The sequence below is a fragment of the Pleurodeles waltl genome, chromosome 9, assembly GCF_031143425.1.
Source record: "Pleurodeles waltl isolate 20211129_DDA chromosome 9, aPleWal1.hap1.20221129, whole genome shotgun sequence".
Lineage (NCBI taxonomy): Eukaryota > Metazoa > Chordata > Amphibia > Caudata > Salamandridae > Pleurodeles > Pleurodeles waltl.
Window position 1 is genome coordinate 881,125,727 of NC_090448.1, and position 17,492 is coordinate 881,143,218.

Sequence of the window (17,492 nt, forward strand, 5' to 3'; positions counted from 1 at the left end):
ACAATCATCTTTTAGCTTCAGCATTATATCACAAGCACAAAATTAAGTTACTGTAAACTTTTGTATATTTGCATTCATTTTTTTATATTAAGCAATGTCAGGATAGACACCTGGGGTAAAATCAGTTATTATAGATATTGAACCAAAATGTTTATTGTGTGGATATTTCTCTGAAGTCAGAAATTCGGTCAGCTATGTGAGCTCTGTTTAACCAAACTCAGCTTACTCCTTCCCCAGACTCTTACCAAATACTCAAGCACAAACAGGTTGCGTGAGAGTGTAAAAAATGTCAATGATAGAGAGCTCAATTTAAAGTAGCTGGGTGCTCTCCAGCAATGGATCTTTTAATGATTCCTATAGCCAGTAAATATATGAATATAATATTCAGACATTTTTTGTACTTGTGTGTCCTCTTTGGAAAACAAAAATCAGGAAAGTACCTGAAACTGAACACCTTCACATAGCTCTAAACTGTCACCATGCAGTGTTAGATAAACAAACTGCTGCAAGACTTTTTTCTTATGTATTAAATAGCAACTATCTTGCTCAGAAGCTTTCTGCGCTACCATACAAGCGTTCATAGAGCACTGGAGGTAGTATTGTAGGATTTAATGATACATTTCTGAGACCTCGGAAAACCTGAGTGAAACTTTATCAATGTTGAAATTGACTAACTGCTGTCCAAAAGGCAAAGCCTGAATTCCATTGACCCTTGCGGCTGACTTCATACCTACAAGGAAAGATTACAAAAAAAACCAGAAAGGATATGCTCAAATGGATTGGACACAAGTTAAGTAGGCATCACATAGATCTCCAAAACTAGCGTCTTGGGAAATACCCAGTTAGTAATCTCCTTAAGAAGTCCTTAATAAAGAGATGCAGGAGTAGTTCCATGAACTTGTTTTGTCTGATAATTCGAGGCTTTTGCTACATGAACCCAAACAAAGTGTGCTCTTCGCCTGAAGTTGTCTAATGATGTGCATATTTGGAAAGTGACTTGATTACAATTCTTACACTGGCTCCATACTCAGAGCTGTTTCCTGTCACAGGAACGCAATTATGGAAGGGCCCTGGTCTCAATGGCTTTCCAGTGGAGTAGTTTTAACAGATTTACTTCCCTTCTAAAGCCACACCTACTAACGACTTAACGGAGCAGCTCAAAGAGAAAGACTGCTCAACCACCTACATGGGACAATGAGTGTAGATTCCAAAACAATAGAACTACTCCCACCCCCAGAGCATCCCTCCATCTTATTGAAAGATATACAACATCAATGTTGAGATCAAAGTATTCTAAAAAATTCTCAAAAACTGGTTGGCAAGAGTCATCATGTGCCTCATACACCAGGATCAAAACAGCACCACACAAAGTCTAACATACTTGCAATCAGCACTAGCCAGAAATCATGAACGTGAAGGACCTCTTGCGCCGACCAATACCAACTTTGAAAAAGACCTTCAATTTCATTAACCAAGTCTTTCTGTTTCAAGGATTAACAAAATGGTATTTTCGCCTTAATTCATAGCACAACTGAAAACACCATAGTCAGAAATATGAGGCCGAGTGTGAATTAATAGTGTGCTATTAGACAGTTTCTCAACTGTGTGGGCACAAAGCAGATATGCCCACTATACTACTTGTTTGCCTTCCCAATAGCGTCATTAACAGAGTGTGTTAGAATGGATGCACTTCTGAGGGGTTACAGGTGAACTTTGCTAACCGAGGTTCTACACTGATGACATCTTCTTATTTACACAAGATGTCATCACAACTAGGGAATGGATTGTAAACATTCTTGAGTAACACAGAGGAGCTGCAGTTTGACTGTGAATTGGGATAAATAAGCACTGATCCCAGACAGATCCTGAGCTGGAGACACACTGGAAAACAACCGTCAGGGTTGGTAGCTACAAATGATTGGCAATCAATATAACATTGTCCCCTTATGAGAGTTATGATCTAAACATTGTCTTCCACATGGATAATTTGGACAAGGGTTTGTACAGATGGACTGCTCAACCTCCCTAAATCCTGGGCAGGACTGATTTTTACAAAATGATAGACCTATCCAAACTGCTCTACACTTTCCAAAATCTACCCATGCGCCATTCTAACCAGTTATTTCAATACACAGAGTTACTTATTCAGAGAGATACTGGTTCAGAGTGTCTACAAGCCTGTGGTTAGAAGATGCTAAATCTTCCAGCACAGAAAGATCAGAAGGGGTGCAATTGGCTGTCCTGAAGGATATAAAGCAATGGGTGCTGATCTGAAATACGTTTGAAATATTAACTAGCTTAAGGCATATTCCACCCTCATGGCAAGAAGTTCAATCTTGCCTGTTTACAAAAATGGCAACCTTTAGCTTAAAACGTTACTGAAATCCAAATGGAAAATTCTCACTAGGCATGGGCAAAACAAAGGTATTACTCCAAGGGAACAAAAGTGCTTCCATTAATTGTTTTCAACTACAGAATGTTTGTTACTTCCTCAAACGTATGTTACATTAAAGAACCAACTAGTATTTGTAGCAGATGACCATTTCCTAATGCCTTTGGCTGGAAAGGGCGACATTAAGGCTGACGACACACGTTTAGGTAAGGTAAGGAGCACACATACATTTCAAACGGCTGTTAAAATGGAAAGGGGCCTAACACCGGCCTCCCTTCTTATCTTGCTGTATATCTCAGACTTGCACAAATGCCATGCTCCTCCCTATCTTTTTCACCACAACTGGGGCGCCAAGAGTTATCAGTTTTAATGTACCTACGTTTTAACTATTTTTACCGGAGTTAATTTGTTGCACGAAATTATCTCTTTACAATTTTTTGAGCAATTTAGGTACAACATTTGTACTGAAAACCACAAGTAGAGAAACAGAAAGACTCGGCATCATCGATTGGGAAAGGTATGTTAACTGTTTTTGCGAGCATGAGTAAGTGAAAAATAGAGATGCTGAAAATAATCTAGGAGTAAGAAAATAATACTAGCTGCTGTGTTGGGTAAAATGCTTTGCCCTAGGGATTTACTTGCCCAGAATGTAAATGAAGGAAAGCTATGAAAAGCTTTTTTTTATGTCAGAGTGGCTATGTCGATCCAAGTTACCGGTCTGGAGCGTGGAATGACAGGATCATCAATAAAGCAACTTGAACAATTATAAATAATTGTTTGGTACAAGTGTTTGGTACAGGGGTGCATACAACTTCTTGCCGTTATAAGTGCACCATTTCCAGAGCTATGCATTTGATAAACACCTGCAGGGCAGATCTAGGGGCAAAAAAAAAAAAAACACACTTAACTGCCATGGATCTCTCTCTTCCGTGAACTCCAGGAAATACATTTATCTTCATTTTATGGGGACATGGAAGTAAGCATCATATGGGTTAATATGTCAAACATAGTCTCGTCATGGAAGGTATGGAAGAATATCTACAACTGTAACCCATCATGAATGACTGCTTTCAATTGGATTTGTTTACTATGCTTATGGTCAAATTGAACCTTGTCCTTACTAGTCTATTCTCAGTCATGAGGAGAACATATTAGGGTATTATGTCAAGAGGGCTAGGCTTGAAAGAAGTTATCAAGGTAGTGCATGTGATTCTTGGTGGTAAAGATATGTTCAGGTCAACACTTTCTTTCTTACTTTATTGCTAAATCTTTTAATAAAAAACACATTTAAAAAAAGGAAAGAAAAATAATAGTTTTCCTGGAGTTGTCAAATAGGGTACCTTTTCTAGCTCACCTCTTTTGCAAAGCTTGAACTTCTTATATCCTGAGAGCGAGAATGGGCTCCTAAAAAAATGTCGGGCTCCTGCTAAAATCAGTTGAACTCCCTGTGTCCTTGCTGGCATGTGTAACTCTTGCTTTGTTATTCAACCTACTTAAAAACAAGTGACGAAGTCAATACGGGCATTGTCACTATAGCATGACAACTTGTCTGTCAGAGAAAGGTTCATGCTGTTAGAAAGTACTTACGGAGGAAGTCTCTTAGTTCAAAGCATACTGAGTGTGATATCTTTTTAAGCTTTGGGCAAGTAGGAGAAATCATAATACATATGTTTATCAAGTAATATTCCAAAAGTCTCAAATCACGAAGAAAATTGAATACTTTAGTGCAATAATTTTTATTTTCAGTGACTGCCACTTCAGGCTTACCAAATGCATAGTGTGCGATCATAATGTAAATACATTTTTGTGCTAATGGCAAAATAAAGAAAAAAAGGGTGTCAATTTCTCCCCCAAAAAATATAACAGTCTTAAACTCAAAAAGTGTTCTCTTAGAGACAGACGGAAAGAAGGGTTGTTGTAAAGTCAGTGGCTTTTCAAGAAGGCCAGACATGCAATTTACTTTTATCACTGCCTAATTTAGCTGTATGTTGCCCAAAGGTGTTCTCTGTAATATTTCTCTGAACCTGCATTATCTCTACAATTGATCCTCGACCATAATAGACCTTGTATAAAACACCAGAGTTAAACCTTGCCCTCCTCCATGGGACACGTTTCAGCATGGGACTAGTCTCCTGTTATGGGGAACTTCTTCTTCACACACTGTTAATGTGGTGTTAACAATGTATTATCTAATTCCTCCACTTCACTTCTTATTCTCACACACATGCAGGTGTTCATGCCTTTCAACTATAGATCCCTATCTCTAAAATCATTCCGGATACTCCATCTGCAAGATTAACTCTTCATGTCAGTCAGCAGACATATTTCTGTACCCGACTGCTGCCCTATCAGTTTCAAGTGCAAGCTTTGGGAATTAAGTCATGGTGACTGGTAACCCTTCTGGACTTCTAGGGGAAATAACACCGAAAGGATAAACATGTCCTTAAAAAGTAACATGATAGTTCTTTTCTTTAAGGCATACAGATAAGTACCAGCATGTGCATACAATCCCAATAATTTGCTTCAGGAGACACTTGGAAATAGTGCGAGTAGAGAGAAGGGATCTAAAAGCATCCGTTCCAATCTCTCCGAGCAGACACCTGAGACAAAGGATTGAATTTACCCAGAACCTCAGCCTTTCAGAGACATCCAACTGTTATGAAATTTCTATATTTCCTTGGTGCCAAAGGTCTGCTACTATGTATTTATGTTCCAAAATTATTTAGACGTGAAAGTGTCTAATGCTTCCTGCTCATGATGCTATGAAACAGTAAATGGTCAGTGCAATTTATAAATGTAATAAAGCTACATTTACCGAAACAAGTCTGTTCCCGTCAGGAGAGGGGCTTGGAGTATAACTCTTTATTGGGTGCCTAGACCTGAAAAGTCAGACTAACAAGGAAGCGGTACATAAAGTTTCTTACTATAATAGGTACTGATTGTCGAAACCTCATGTGCGTCTTTAATTTGTTGATTAAACACTGAATCTACAATTTTCTTTTGGCTTTAGTTTCAGTGGGGTTTGAGTGGATGAATCCATAAACTGGAAGAGCAGGGCGTGAGAGAGCAGATGCTGATGAGAGAGTGGCTAAGGTGTGAGAAAATAGATGGATTGGAGGCAAGACAGAGGATGAGTTGAGAGGAAGGTTAGGGTAAGCAGGAAGATGGACAGTGGATGAGAACATGGATGTGGGAAGGGTCAAGGTGTGAATGAGGTAACTATAAGCAAGGAGTGGTAAGCTAATGTGAGGTTTTGAATGTGCATGAGGATAGTGTGTGGATGATAGTGTGTGGATGAGAGAGTATGGATGTGGCTGAGGGAGAGAGTTGAAGGGGTGAAAAAGTGACTGTAATAAAAGTGGGAGTAAGTAGAAAAAGTATATCACCATCAAAAGGGAAGAAGGGGTGAGAGGAGTAGATTAGAAATACATAAATGTCACAGAAGTGTTTTAAGACATGTTTCCGTAGTGTTAAAACAGTTGGTAAAGACAACCATGAAAACCATTGCTTCAATTCCGATGCATGTGGACAGAATACAATAGCATCAACTAATGTGCAAATAGATAACTGAATATCACCTTCAGATATTTAAAATGCTTTGACGCTAATAGTGTGCAACTTCATTATAAACTTACGGACCAGGTGTTTACCCCCACAGAAAATTCTATATTAGGCGAGAATTATGCTTTTTTTCTTCACTTTTATTCATACAGCAACCTTTAAAGAACTATGGAAAAAACTACCTTTCCCATGAGACAAAGGCAAAGGAACACAGAAAACTTCACCCAATTACAGATTTTTGTGCCCTGTTACACACTGTCGCCCTTTTCTATGCTCCAACTTTCATCACTGCTCCAGCAGCCTTCAGATAAGTGTGCTAGCCTCCTGGTCCTTGTTTACTGGCCTAATGTTGTGTTGACAACAGCTCTGCAATCGGCAGGCCGAGCTCCATTTCATAACAAGATCGGAGCATTATCCTTGGTCTCTTCTGCCTGGCCAGCAGCACAACGCCTTCGTGAGGGTCTGTATTCTGCTAAAACTCACTGACGGTGTCCACTCCCACAGTCAGCGGATCTGTATCGCTCTGCATCACGTTTAAGGGACTTAAGTATTGTAATCACTGCATTGTGTGTCCAACACCAAGACCTTTTAACCACTCAGACAGCACAGGACGGGTCGTCCTAGGATAGAACCCATTTAAAGTCCACTGGAGTCCTCTATCAGCCTCCTAGGAACCTATATATGTAATGCCTCTGCCACCAGTACTTTGGGATCATTTATAGGTCAGATGATTCCTATGTGGTGAAGGAATATGTGTCCATCCTCCTTCTGAGGATGAATTCTGTGAGGTGGTAGGCAACTCCATATATCAGGCAGTGGCCTTAACTATGAGCCCTTAGAAAGGAAGCTCATGAGGTTAGCTTATGTATCCCTGGCGCCCCAATGTTTAAGCCTAGACCAACCCTGGGACCCATCCTGCCCAAAAGGTGGAAGGACCAACCACACAAAAAAGTCGGGCTAAAGGCTATGTGAGCAAGGCATCGATCTGGATGCCTTCGACAGACTCAAAGACAGCTTCTTGTCCCAAACAGCATCTACACATGACAGCCTTGATGAAGACATCCTATGTTTGGGAACCAACACTTGAGGGATCTTCTGTTGCCATCTTCCACCCAAGACCACCCTGAAAATGACTCTGTGGAGGACTCAGATGTGGGGACCCAGGCCCCTCTAGACCCTGAGGATGTGCCCTGGTCATTCAGCCCAAGAAACAGGATGACTGTGGACTGCAGAGCAAAAAGTGGCCACCTGCGTGGAAGGTCACCTCTGTAACTCCCCAGGAGAAGGAGGTTGGAGCCTGCCTCAGGGCAGATTGCCCTGCCCGGCCCTGGAAGTGAGAGTAGTCATGACCCTAGAAATTGATACAAGAATGACCACATTCATAGGCAAATACATTAGGGGCCAACAGAAAGGGATCCACCGCTTCTGGAGGTTATGCCAGGATAGATTGTTGGACATTACTGGCCCCTTCACTAAAAGTTTGGCTATGGGAGAAGAGGCTAAAAATTCTGATTCCATGATTTCCCCTAAAGTATTAATCTTCTTGGGTACTGAAAACTGTGCCTTATCTACTGAAAGACACTGGCTCCTGCTCATGAAGGTGGATCCGAAGCTTGGGGACCTGGCAATCTTGGAGGCAGAAGCAACAGCCCAAGGGGGCCTGTTCAGGCACCTGTTCATTAACAAGCTAGGGAAATTTGTTTCCACGTTCATGTCACTAAATAAGACAAAAGCCTCCATGGAGAAAATCTTCTCCCCAGAGGTTTTCCCAGGGGCCGGTCATGTTAGAGGGCGTTTGACTGGCTGCTATCTGTCCCAAGCCCCAATGAGAGGCCAAGCCTCCAGATGAGGCCACCAGCAGAACCAGACCAGATTTGGGGGCTTCTTTCTCTCACAAAGCTTTCCAAAACATGGAGGGGCCAGTGGTAACCCCCATTGATCCAAGCCTAAAGCAAATTCTGGTAAGAGTTCTCCCTTCTTCCCTCTTAGAGGTGGGGGTCATCTGGCACACTTAACGCACATGGACTGCGCTAACAACTGATTCGAGGATCCTACAGAGGGTGCAAGGATTAGACATAGAATTCTACGACTCTCCATTCCAACCACATAGACCAAAACTGCCTTCCTTCTCGGTTTGGGATGTAGGTCTTATTGACCATGAGATCTCAAACCTATTGACAAAAAGGGCTACATCCCCTACCAAAATATATCCAAATGGGTTTGTGAGCAACCTTATCTTGGTGGAAAAGAGACTGAGGACAACGACTGGTCATAACTCTCAGGGAGCTAAACGGGTGGCTGATTTACCATCATTTCAAGATGGGAAGACTCCATCTACTGTGGACTCTGCTCCGACTGGACGACTGGTTGGCTCAAATTGATCATGTGAGAAACTTGGTTGTTGGTTGAATGGGGGTGACCCCTATTTTAAGAAACAGCCACAACTGCTGTAAGGGTGAACCACACAAGTCACTAAATTAACCTGTGCTTAACCCTCTGGTAGCTTGGCACGAAAGCTGTCAAGCTTAATTAGAGGCAGTTTGTAAAGTGTTTATGCAGCACACAAGCAGTAATAAAGTGAAAACACAACACAAGGATCATCCCACATCAGTTTAGAAAAGTAAGGTAAATTTTAGTAAATTATTTGACATAAACACTACAAAAATCCACTCAATAGAACCAGAGTTATGCATTTTTAAAGTTTATAGTACAAACTAGTGCTGAAATGATGAAAGCTCCAATCACGGATATCTAGTCGCGAGAGACCGGGTCCAAATAAAAAATTAAAAAATGGCCGACCACGAAGGAGTGGTTACTGGAAGTGGGTTAGGCCCAGTCTGCACTCAGGCTTAGATGAAATTGTGAGAAAAATGAATTCTAAGAAGGTAATGTTCAGCAGAGCAAGTCTGGAGACGGTTTCCAAGGAGAGCATCATTGTCAGGGAGCCACTGGACGACGTTGCTGTGAAGATTTCTATGTTCAGACTTAGGCCCTCATTACAACCCAGGCGGTCAGTGATAAAGCGGTGGTAATACTGCCAACAGGTCGGCGGTAACAAAAATGGAATTATGACCATGGCGGAAACCGCCCAGACAGAGAGCCACTTTAAGACAATGACCGCCTCAGCGGTAGCAACAAGCACCACAGCGGTAACCACCAATAGCCAGGAGGAAGACAATGTTCCGCCCACTGTATTAAGACAAGCCTATCCGCCACCTTTTCTGGGGCAGTACCACCGACATCAAAAGCATGGCGGAAACAGTACACAGAAGTCAAAGGACTGGAGACTCAGGGAACAACCACAACGCCATGGAGCCTAAGTTGCACATCTTCCCCATGCTTGTATACCTCTTCATGCATTACGAACATCAACGCCAGCGAAAACGACCACGGTGAGTACTGCCTCCTAGCACACAAGGGAGGGGGGAGGAAAAAGAGAGTGACACACACACACAACCCGCAACACCCCCACCCCTAACACCATACACACAAACAAATGCAATTACATTACATATCCACCCTGTACCCCTCAGGAATAATGCAAGGATAAAAGGAATTGATTAAAGTGAGTGTAATAAGATAAAATAGTAGAAATACGTGCTTCTAAATCAAAACAGCATATACACATATGCAAATGGAGGACACTGCCCAGTCCTCAATGTCCGTGGGCCAAAGGGCCACTACACATAGGCCAAGGCCCCAGCTCACTCCTGCAACAACACGGAGAGAACACTGCAGGGGCATTAGGTCGAAAATACACAGGCACCTCAGGGGGACAGAGAAGGGGGGGCACCACAGCCAGAAGATGGTACAAAACCACTGGTCCTGGAGGGGGCTACATGCCCTGTGCTACATCCTGGGGAGTGCAAGGCCACAGTCTCTCAAGTGGGTGGTTTGCCCACTGCTTGGTCCTGGGGAGTGCAAGGCCACAGTCTCTCAAGTGGGTGGTTTGCCCACTGCTTGGTCCTGGAGAGTGCAAGGCCACAGTCTCTCAAGTGGATGGCTTCTCCACTGGTTCTGGAGGGGGCCTTGTGCCCAGTGTGCTTCAACCTGGCAAGGATGCGGTGAGTGGATGGCTTCTTCCACTGGTTCTGGAGGGGGGCAGCACTTGGGGAGTGCAAGGTCACAGTCTCTCACCTGGGTGTCACACCTACAGGAGGCAGAACTACACACTGCCCGCCGGCGGTGATGACTGCTCAGTGGTGGCAGTGGAGGGGGTGGTGTCGGGGCTGGCAGTGGTGGGGGGAGGCTCCAGCCCATCCCATGCAAACTCAGACGGCTGCCTACTGGGGCTGCTGCTGCTGGTGGGGGCTCAGAATCAGTCCAGCCCAAGGCCTCCTGTCCTTCCTGCCTGTGGTGCAAGCCCCTTGCCCTTCCCTTTGGCAGGGGCAGGGGGGCTTGTGCCCAGTGTACTTCATCCTGGCAAGGATGCAGTGAGTGGATGGCTTCTTCCACTGGTTCTGGAGGGGGGCAGCACTTGGGGAGTGCAAGGTCACAGTCTCTCACCTGAGTGTCACACCTACAGGAGGCAGAACTACACAATGCCCGCTGGCGGTGACGACTGCTCAGTGGTGGCAGTGGAGGGGGTGGTGTCGGGGCTGGCAGTGGTGGGGGGAGGCTCCAGCCCATACCCTGCAACCTCAGACAGTTGCCTACTGGGGCTGCTGCTGCTGGTGGTGGCAGTGCTGGTGGTGGGGGCTCAGAATCAGTCCCAGCCCAAGGCCTCCTGTCCTTCCTGCCTGCTGGTGCAAGCCCCTTGCCCTTCCCTTTGGCAGCTGGTGGTGCCTCCTTGCCCTTCCCCTTGGCAGCTGGTGGTGCCTCCTTGCCCTTCCCCTTGGCAGCTGGTGGTGCCTCCTTGCCCTTCCCCTTGGCAGCTTGTGGTGTCTCCTTGCCCTTCCCCTTGGCAGCTGGTGGTGCCTCCTTGCCCTTCCCCTTGGCAGCTGGTGCAGGCACACTTTCAGTGCTGATGGCTGGTTCCCTGGAGCCTTTCCCACCTGTAGTAGCTGTCGACACTACTGTGGCCGTGGACTGGGAGGCTGAGGTGCTCGCTCGGGTTCTCACCACCCTGGCCCGACGTGAAGGACGGGGGGGGGAGGTGTACTGCCATTTGATGGAGTTTGTTTTGACCAATGACTTTGTGTTTCACCACTGCGCATATTAGTTGCTCAATCTTCACCAGTAGCACATGGTATGTTTTGTTCAGTTTAGCCGCCTATGGGCTTTGACATTGCATTAGTCATTACATTCTGTATTCTGCCTATTGGCTTTGACATGGCATTAGCCATTACATTCTGTATTCTGCCTATTGGCTTTGACATGCTGTATCCAGTCTAGCCGCCTATTGGCTTTGACATTGCATTCCTATTGGCTTTGACATGATGTATTCAGTTTAGCTGCCTATTGACTTTGACATGCTATTAGATATTCTGCCTATTGGCTTTGACATGATATCATATATTACATTTTGTATTCAGCTCAGCTGCCTATTGGCTTTGACATGATATTATATATTGCATTTTGTATTCAGCTCAGCTGACTATTGGCTTTGACATGATATCATATATTACATTTTGTATTCAGCTCAGCTGCCTATGGGCTTTGACATGATATAAGACATTGCATTTTGTATTCAGCTTAGATGCTTATTGGCTTTGACATGACACTAGACATTGCATTTGATACTTAGGTTAGCTGCCTATTGCCTTTAACGTGGAGTTAGACATTGCAGTTGAGAATCCAAGCTGTATTTTTCCAAGCTGTGTTTTTGCACCAGAGAACCAAGATGTTTTTCTCACAGTAGACTAGACATGATAAGAGAGAGTACATGGGTGTTGTTCTCTCTGCTTGAGCTTGGGAACAGGAGTAGTCTTGGAGACCCGGCCAGTCTCCAAAAGGCTTGCTCAGTTTCCCAGGTCTGAGAGGAGGGGGCACACCTTTGTAACGAATGACACAGGCTGCAGAGATTCAGATTCGAATCTGCCGGACCTCGTGCTGGAGCTTGGTGCCAGCTGCCAGCAATCCCGTGTGGGTAGATGAATCTCTTTCTCGCGGCTGACAGGGGTCATCAGCTTGCAGACCTTAGAAAGATGAAGCTGTGAATAGTTCCCACACGGTGAAGTATTTGTTTTGCTTTGCATTCAATATCTTATAAATATAACCTGCTGTGTATATTGCAAACTGATATATTTTGTTTGATTAACGCGGACTTGAAAGCTACTAATTCGTCATACATAAAAATTGGGGTTGGGGAAGAATTAACAACAATAAAAGTCTTCTTTGACCTCAGAAGTGCATTTCTGTTGTGTTATGTTAGTGCTTAGAAACTAGATAAGAGGAAAGCACTACAATTGGTACCAGGAGTCGTGGGGTCGGTCATTAAGAGGTGATTAAGAGGGTGTTGACGAGTTGGTAGATTTCGAAGTGCACACTTTAAAAGTGTAATTGTTTTTTTTGTTGTTTGGAGAATTACAGAAATTGTTTTTTTTTGTTTGGAGAATCACAGAAGCACGGCAGACCATGTCTGAGAAGACCATGTCTGGGAATGCATGTATTGGTAAACTGCTTGATGGTGCTACGAAAAACTGTGAATTGTTTTCTGTTTGGGGAATTACAGAAGAAAATGCATGTGTAGCTAAAATGCCTGATGGTGTTTTGAGAAATAATTCCTGTTGTACATATGTAGAAAACGTGTCTTTTGGAAGTAATGATGACAGAAAGGTCTGGATACCTTTATCTGCTTACAGAGAAATGCAGGAGAAATGTAGGAAGTTGGAACATGAAAATAGGAATTTACGTGAGCAAATTAGCCCGACTGAAAGTTATAAAAGGGCTGTTTTTGAAGAATGTTTCTTGTCCCATTCCAGTAATGAGGGGGTTAAGACAGCTCCGAGCTGCTTTGAGTTTTCGTGTGAGCCAGGGTTTTTGGCAGACAAAATGCATTCCTTAACTGATAACACGAAGAGAGCTCAGAATGTGATTTACGAGTTACCGTTGCAAAATGCACAAGTAAAACGAAAGATTTTAGAGAAAGACACCGAGTTTCATTAGCTTGTTTGATTTTTGGAAAAAGAATAGCCCTCATTTGAGAGAAATCCTAACACTTTTGTATATGGTCACTGTGAAAAATTATATGCAGTTGCGCGCTTGTGATTTGGCAAATGAAATAATGCAGACTTTAGGTTTTTGCGCAGTGCAAGAAGGAAAAACTGATGTACATGTAAATCAAGAACAAGGAAAGAAAATAGTGCCCCTAGATAGAATCATACAATGGATCTGGTACTTGCAAGACAGGGCTAGAGTACCACAGGTAAAAGAATTACCTGTGAAATTGTGTGCACCATTTGAATTCGTGTCTACTGAAGATAAAAAGCATGTTTGTTTTACTAATGATTCATTGACTGAAATGTTGCTTTCTGGCACAGTAGAAGGAACAGCGTTGTATAATGTGTGTCAGATTTTAAAGCAAGAGCTACGTGAGATGTGTCATTTTTACGCTGATTTTTGGTCCATTGCTAATGTTTTAGCACCTAACTGGTTCAATTACCTTGCAGATGTTAATGAGAAAAATTCAGAGAGAGAAGTGTTCACCCAGAATTCTCCCTTAGTGGGGATGGCTAAGTGGGTGCCCCAGAAATGTGAACAGCTGAGAGAAAAGGCCACTTACAGGTGGGCAGAGATGAGAGAGATGCACATTCCCCTAGATTTGATAAAAACTGTGCAGCACGCACAAAAGCAATCTGTCATGCAAGCAGTCACAGAGCAGTTGGGGAGAGGAAAGTTACCAGGACAGAAATGGCAAAGTGATCAGGTTTTAGGGAGAGTGATTGTTGCAAATTACCAAGGAAAAATCGAAATTATGCTGATACCTAGAAAAGAATCTGATTCATTCATACAAATTGGAGACAGAATGGCCCAAATTGACAAAAGTGCAGTGAATGGAGGTTTGGTAAAGAAGGAGTCTGCCCCAGCCCTTCTGACAGTGCAAGAAAAGGGAAGCTGTGGCGCAGCAGATAAAAACCTCAGTGCTGATGTGTGGGCTGAAGCCCCAAGTGATCCTCCAGAACCTGCAGAAAATATAACAAAGGGCCTCAAAAACGTCCTGCTGATTATAAAACAGGGAAAGAAAGAGGAAGGGTGCAGTTTAAATGAAAAATGTTATTTGCAAGAAAAGTCATACTTGTTTCTTTTGCAGATCCTACCACGTTTCGCCACTGTCCCTGAGTGTGCTGTGTGGTCCCCTTTCCAGTGTGTGCGTGTGGGGTCGGGGAAGGGACCGAACCCCCAACCTGAACCTGGCTGAGTAAAGTGCCAGCACCATGGATCCATTTTGCGCAAACTGCGCCTTCAGTTCAAGTTCAACTTGTTTGATTGCATTCTTCCACTGGAACTAAGCTGTGTTTTTTTTTTTTTTTTTCCCTCTCGTATGGAACTCTGACTTTTGCTTACCTTCCAGCAAACCTTTCAGGTGGACCGTGCATCTTTACATGAGTAGAACTCATGCCACATCAAATTGCTAACACTGTTGAATTAGAGAATCCTTCAGAGTATAAAAATTGCCCAGTCTTTTCTATGTAGATGTATCTGATGTGAAAGGTTATGAGATCAATGTGTTAATTCACTTCTATTGCTTTACAGGGATTGCTTTGATCATTCAAATCTGATTGGCTGATAATGTTTTTTTTTTTGTTATGTTTTTTTTGTTTTTGTTTGAAACAAGAGATATGTGAAACAAAAATTCATTGGTCAAAGGGCGGAATGTACTGCCATTTGATGGAGTTTGTTTTGACCAATGACTTTGTGTTTCACCGCTGCGCATATTAGTTGCTCAATCTTCACCAGTAGCACATGGTATGTTTTGTTCAGTTTAGCCGCCTATGGGCTTTGACATTGCATTAGTCATTACATTCTGTATTCTGCCTATTGGCTTTGACATGGCATTAGCCATTACATTCTGTATTCTGCCTATTGGCTTTGACATGCTGTATCCAGTCTAGCCGCCTATTGGCTTTGACATTGCATTCCTATTGGCTTTGACATGATGTATTCAGTTTAGCTGCCTATTGACTTTGACATGCTATTAGATATTCTGCCTATTGGCTTTGACATGATATCATATATTACATTTTGTATTCAGCTCAGCTGCCTATTGGCTTTGACATGATATTATATATTGCATTTTGTATTCAGCTCAGCTGCCTATTGGCTTTGACATGATATCATATATTACATTTTGTATTCAGCTCAGCTGCCTATGGGCTTTGACATGATATAAGACATTGCATTTTGTATTCAGCTTAGATGCTTATTGGCTTTGACATGACACTAGACATTGCATTTGATACTTAGGTTAGCTGCCTATTGCCTTTAACGTGGAGTTAGACATTGCAGTTGAGAATCCAAGCTGTATTTTTCCAAGCTGTGTTTTTGCACCAGAGAACCAAGATGTTTTTCTCACAGTAGACTAGACATGATAAGAGAGAGTACATGGGTGTTGTTCTCTCTGCTTGAGCTTGGGAACAGGAGTAGTCTTGGAGACCTGGCCAGTCTCCAAAAGGCTTGCTCAGTTTCCCAGGTCTGAGAGGAGGGGGCACACCTTTGTAACAAATGACACAGGCTGCAGAGATTCAGATTCGAATCTGCCGGACCTCGTGCTGGAGCTTGGTGCCAGCTGCCAGCAATCCCGTGTGGGTAGATGAATCTCTTTCTCGCGGCTGACAGGGGTCATCAGCTTGCAGACCTTAGAAAGATGAAGCTGTGAATAGTTCCCACACGGTGAAGTATTTGTTTTGCTTTGCATTCAATATCTTATAAATATAACCTGCTGTGTATATTGCAAACTGATATATTTTGTTTGATTAACGCGGACTTGAAAGCTACTAATTCGTCATACATAAAAATTGGGGTTGGGGAAGAATTAACAACAATAAAAGTCTTCTTTGACCTCAGAAGTGCATTTCTGTTGTGTTATGTTAGTGCTTAGAAACTAGATAAGAGGAAAGCACTACAGGAGGGTATGGAAGAGGTCAACAGTGGAGAGGAAAAGCTTTTTAGGGACATTTGGGCGGGAAGAGGGTGAAGGTTTGGGAGTGGACAAAGAGGGAGTGGTTGTAGGAGGTGTCTGTATGCTGACTTTGGGTGTAGGTGCATGGGGTGGATGCTGTTGTGAGGTGGATGGCTGTTGGGTGTCTGAGTGCTTGTGTTTGTGTACTTTGGGAGGAGGGGGCACAGACACAGTGGGAGAGGACACAGGGGACGTATGCATGGATTTGGGGGTGGTGACTGCCAGTGACGGGTGTGTAGTGATAGGCGTGATGGTGATGGAGGTGGTGGATGAGGATGTAGTGCATGCAGGTGTGAGTGGAGACGCTACTGGGAGGAAGGTGGACGACGAGGAGGAGGGGGAGGCAGTGGATGTTGGTATGTCTGCATCTGGATGGTGTTTGTGTGAGTGCCTGTGGGATGATGTGTGGTGCCTGTGTTTGCCTGAGCCACTCCTGTGTGTTGTCTTGTGTGCATGCTGGTCTGCCTGTGTGCTTGGGATAGAGGTTGGGGTTGACAGGAAGGATAAGTTACTTACCTGTAAATCCTAGTTCTCTTCCAGGGGTATCCTCATCAAAGTCATAAACATTGAATATTCCCGCCCTTGTGCGGGGACCCCGGAGCATATATAAAATATATACACATTATACATGTGTAACAAACAGTCATGCAGGCTACCATGTTAAAAACAGGCTAAAATGCTTTATTTCTATGAAGTTTTTTTTTTTTTTTTTTTTTTTAAATACTACAATAGAGCATAAATAAGTACCCAAGCTCCTAAAACTAGGCTTGGGGAAGTAAGCAGTAGCAAACTCTAGTGAAAAAATAGAGAAAACTGCATTGAAAAACAATGAAGCATTCTTAGCCAATAGGCTGCATGTAGATTAACACAGGAGAACCATAAAAACTTTGGCACTGTGCCTTTAAGACCCTGAGCACCTCCAGTATCCCACCATGCCTCAGGGGTGAAGGAAAGGTGACAGTTGGTTCACAGTTAGGTCAGTTCTTTTTACGGTGACAATTTGTATAATTGAATCAAAATACTGTCTGTCCTGCACTTCCAGTAGACGTGTGTCCGGGGAGGAGGGTGGGTTGTTTATGACTTTGATGAGGATACCCCTGGAAGAGAACTAGGATTTACAGGTAAGTAACTTATCCTTCTCTTCCAGGGGATCCTCATCAATAGTCATAAACATTGAATAGATTAGCAAGCCCATCCCTAAACCCAGCGGACTGTCCGATAGAAGTGCAGGAATAGACATGTCTTACGCAAATAAATTCCTTAGAGAGGCCTGCCCCACTTGGGCATCCGCTCTTGCATCTGAGTCTAAACAATAATGTCTTGTAAAAGTATGTACAGACTTCCATGTAGCAGCCTTACAAATCTCAGATATAGGAACATTGTTAAGGAGAGCAGCTGTAGCCGCTTTTCCCCTTGTGGAATGCGCTCTAGGCCGCGCTAGCAATTGTCTATTAGCTAGCTGGTAAGTATTAACAATAC

The 17,492-nt window shown here is 43.4% G+C and overlaps 1 protein-coding gene across 1 annotated transcript in view; it reads right to left on the bottom strand.

The window, feature by feature from the left end:
• TRIP11 (thyroid hormone receptor interactor 11) overlaps positions 1–17,492 on the bottom strand; it is a 354,044-nt gene that overhangs the window by 106,898 nt on the left and 229,654 nt on the right. The window lies entirely within an intron of this gene.